This window comes from Macrobrachium nipponense, chromosome 28, assembly GCF_015104395.2.
Source record: "Macrobrachium nipponense isolate FS-2020 chromosome 28, ASM1510439v2, whole genome shotgun sequence".
Taxonomy (NCBI): domain Eukaryota; kingdom Metazoa; phylum Arthropoda; class Malacostraca; order Decapoda; family Palaemonidae; genus Macrobrachium; species Macrobrachium nipponense.
Genome location: NC_087217.1, coordinates 28,687,584 through 28,692,425, shown reverse-complemented (window position 1 = coordinate 28,692,425; position 4,842 = coordinate 28,687,584).

The window sequence follows — 4,842 nt, the reverse complement described above, 5'->3', positions numbered from 1 at the left end:
AAAGATCAGAAAGAGGAAATTGCTTAATGTGTGCAACTTTGCAAGTACGGATTGTTTGGAAGTAGTTAGCTCCTAATACTTAATACTAACATTTTAATTTACAATCTTAGTTGTAAAGATAGAAAAGCCACTCAAAATTAGTATTCTTAATTAAGTACACGAGTTTCCCATCAGTAATTTCATTTATAAGCGTTAAAAAGCCACTTATATGCAAAGGAAATATAAAGATTCATGTAAAATGAAGTTACAAGCACCTCAGTAATTGTAAAAACCACTTAAATGCAAAGAAATATAAATTTTTCTTCTTTTAAAAGTTAACATTCCAGTAATTGTAACCTTTTGATTACAGATCTCTCCACTAAACGAAGCCACGTCAAACCCAAGCCACTGAAAAGAGGATTCTTTCGTCGACTGATCTGTTCATTGGAAAGAAGCCACAATTCCTCCTTGTTGATTGCCATCCTCAGCCCTGATTTTCGCTACTCCTGGGGAACTTCTAAATTTGTCAGCTGGCAAAAAACTGTCCTGAAGATGATGATCCTATTTCTTTACACAGTAAGCCGAGGGTTGTTGAATTACCCCGTAAAAGTCTGTTCTGCTACATGTATTGAGTTTGATGGACATTTATGCAAAGGTTTTTAGTTAAGTTACGGTTTAAGTTTCTGTAGTACTTGCTAGGATTGTTAAATCTTGGAGAAAGAGGAATAGAATGTTTAATATTGCTTTAAAATTAATGTGTAGTATGGTAACTGACTAGAATTGATTCCTAAGTAGGTTAACTCCGATAAAATTTCAGTTGGCAGAACTGAGGTAGGATTCTTAGCTTTGTAAGTAGGTTGGCTAAGTCATAGCTAATAGGGCTGAGCTAGGATTCTTAGCTTTGCATAAGTGGGCTGACTAAAATAGTCTTAGCTAATAGAACTGAGCTAGGATTCTTAGCATTGCTAAAGTGGGTTGATTTAGGTAGTCTTAGCTAATCGAACTGAGTTATGATTCTTAGCTTTGCTTAAGTGGGTTGATAAGAGTCTTAGCTAATAGAACTGAGCAATAGGATTCTTTGCTTTGCTTAGTGGGTTGACTTGACTAAGGTAGTCTTAACTAATAGAACTGAGCTAGGATTCTTAGCTTTGCTAAACGATGGGTTGACTTAAGATCATCTTAGCCATAAGTAGTCTTAGCTAATAGAGCTGAGCTACGATTCTTTTAGTTTTGCTTAAGTGGGTCAAACTAAGTGAGTCTTAAGCTTAAACTGGAGCTAGGGTTCCTTGCTTGGCTTAACTTTTTAATGCTTAAGTACAAATTACATTATTAAAAGTAGTAGTTACCATGGTTTACGTGAACTTTAAATTAAATATGGTCTAGTCTGGCCAGGGTTTAGGATAGTAGAACATTAGATTCTTCGACTAAGAAAATTCTTGACAAGTGAACCAAATGGGTTGAGGATAGTAGGACGTTAGATTCTTAGACTAGTAACATTCTTGACGGAAGTGAACTAGATATCTCTTATTACATTTTTACTACGTATTGTCTGGAATCCATGTATTCCGAAAGCAGTTCAAGTAGGTACTCGTATGAAAGATTTATTACCGGAAAAGTTACATTGGTCATAATCTCCATTTACAAAATATTGTCAAAAATAAGAATACCAACCAAATGTTCCCTCCTATGTCAAAGGATAAGGCATTGAAGATTACACAAGTGGATATCATAAGTTTCATCTTAATTTGCGTAGTGTTTACCATTTGAATAGCCTCGGTAGATTATTGGTTATTTCTATAAAGTGGTTAGATACTGGTACGGAAAGTTTATATGGTCTTTGGAAGTGCGTGGTCTTTGAAAGTGTTAGAAGTTATGGTCATAACTGTTAAATGAGGTTTATGAAAGTTTGTATGGTGAAATATTTTGAAGTCCATTTCGTGTGGAATAGTTTTGTTCGCTGTTAAATTTTGGACTGACTACAAAGTTGGTGGTTTTCCTACCCATTTATTCTGATGCAGTATTTTTTCAAACTGGCATGGTTTAATTTGAACTTTAGCTTAGCAGTTGTAGTTGATTTATATGAATTAAGTTGGAAATTGGGACTACTGAATCTTGTTGGTTTGGCATAATGGGCAGTCGTTTCTTGCATGGGATGTAAATTTTTACAGGGTCCTAACCTTTGTGTTAGCTTTTGATGTCTGAGTTTTGTAAAAGTATTTGTAATAGTTCACAACCCTTTTCAACTTGGTAAGCATGAGTTACAACGCTTTGACAATAGCTTGTCATGATTCATACAGAAAAATAGTTTGTGCTCTTAGTCCTTAGGAAAAAATCTTTGAAAAATCCCTGGCTCTTGGTCATCTGTAGGTACTAGACTGATACTGAAATGGCTGGTCGTTTAAGTCTGTATATCTTAGTGGGGTTAAAGACACTTTCAGATAAGTGGAGACAAGAAAATGAGAGAAATAAATCATCTAAGGACTGATACAGCTTCGACGAAGGATTGTTTTGGAATATGGTTCTCTTGGTTTCCCGGTTCCTAAGCGCTCACTCCACAAGTAGGTACTACAGTTGCGGCCACACTACACTAATCGCCTGAGGTGCAGAGCTTTATTCTTTTGTTTCTAACAATTTTAATCATCTCTGGTTTACTTTACTTTGATACTTCAAAATGTGTCTTAATTTTTGTCCATTACCCTTTTCTGCAACAATAACCCCCAAGTTTTCTGTTAGGGGATTTCAGGGTCCCTAAAGTAATGTCATGACCTATTGATTTTCGTGTGGTTTTACACTTGAATAAATTTTCGGTGTTATCCTGCAGATATCACAGGCCCTTATCATTAATATTTACTCCGGAAGTTAGCCTTAAAGTTCAACACATTCAGCTTGGCTTACATCATACACAAGTCCTTTGTTTTCAGTTTCCTTATGTACTTTTTTTTCCCCGAAGTTTTATATGAACATCAGCTGCTTCCTTTTTCCTCTATTTTGGAAGTCTCTTCTTCGATATCTTGCCAAGACGTTTTTGTTTTTTCAGTGCTTTTTTTGGCATATTGTCATTCCATTAATCCGTTATATTTAGTACATATGGTTTCTAAGCTTTTCATCCAGCACAGTCCACAGCGGCTCTTAGTTGGTCTTCTATTTCTTTAATCTTTTCTCCGAGTTTATAATGTGGAAAAGTGTTTTTTTACAATGTTCTGTAAGCTACTGGCCATATGCCGGACTTTGCTATATATTCTCCAATACAGTGAGCCCTTTCGTTCATGCCTCGGAGGATCCTGGTATTACATTTTCTCAAGTGCATTCAGATGTTACTCAGTCTCTTTGTTGGTAAATGTTGGTACCACTACAGTTGCATAATTTTTCCTTACTTCCCAGTGACATATATCCTATTGAACGTCCCTTTATTTTCTAATTTCTCTAAATAGGTACTCTAACTTTTGAATCTCGTTTTGATTCTTGCTTCCTTTGAGCCATTTAGTGTGTACCATTCTCCTAAGCATTTGTATTCTTTTGCACTACTGACTGGGCCATTTTCAACTTTTTTCTCAGTACAAAATGTGCTCTTTGCTTTTTTATCTATTACAAGCACTGCGGACTGACTTAGCCTAGTATTGAATGTAAATTTCTTAAGTTGATCTTCAAGTACAGAACTGAGTGCACAGAGCTTAAATTTCAGAAGTTGGTGTATAGGTATAGATTTGAAATGGTGGTTAATTGGAGTTTCAAAGGCTTGATGGTACAAAAATCATGGAGTTTGCGTTGAGAGTTTTTAGGGGCAACTTCCCAGGGCTCACTAGTGAGAGTTGACTGAAGCACTGCGTCTTGGCGCAGTGGTGGTGTTCACTGAAGCTGGCCTAGAGCTATTGCAAGTTCAGACGAGTCTTCAATAATCTAACGGTGTTCGAGTCTATCTGTGGTCCCTTAATGAAATTTAGAAAGTGTAGGATCAAGGGTACATTTTTTATTAAAACTTCGGTGGTGGTGATGGTTTTTTCTGGAATCGAAAGCTAATAGTCCTCAAGCACTTTAAGGTCTCGTCACTGTGAATTTTAACTGTTTACAGCTGTAGCCAGAAAGTAAGACAGACCTTATATTTTTTTCTCTAGATTTCATTGTTGAATATATTTAATATTCATTGGTTGTATCCCTTATGCCGAGGAAAATGTGATGTCAAGCTGATTAGGGGTTAGCCATATTAGAATTTCTAAAAAAAAAAAAAAAAAAAAAAAAAAAAAAAAAAAAAAAAAAAAAAAAAATAGGTAATGGTTTGGTTGCTCTCTGAATAGGAATGTCTTCAAAATGAGTTTTTATTTCTTCTATTTTGAAGGTTTCTGAAATGTTTTTACTCAATTAGTAGCAGAGATCCAATATTAGCAGGATAATCATGGTATACTTGTTAATGTGTCATCTTTGCAGTGACCAGGGAAGCACTTAAATATAGTATAGTAACAACTTGCGCGCACTTTTTAGTACCGTGCTGCAAAACTACTACTGGAAGGATATGGGTAGAGAGAAAGTTGGATGTCATTAAGCTGTCCTTTTTCAAAGAGATCTAAAACTTGCGTGATTTTGAGTTGATAGAAAGTGAATAACATGCACTGCACTGACCTGCAGTCAATGCATTCTTGGATCTTGGAGCTTTTAAACGATAGCATTAGGATAAAGGAATGGATATATTTTATTCAACTTGGATGACTTACATCTGACGTACGAAATGTTCGAATATGGTCTTTAAGTTCTGTAAACTCTTTGGAAAGTATTAAGTTTGGTTTTATGTTAGTTTAGTTTTATGTTAGTTTGGTTTTATGTACATACTCGTGATAAGGTTACTGGAATAGAGATGGAAATTCAGTGGGG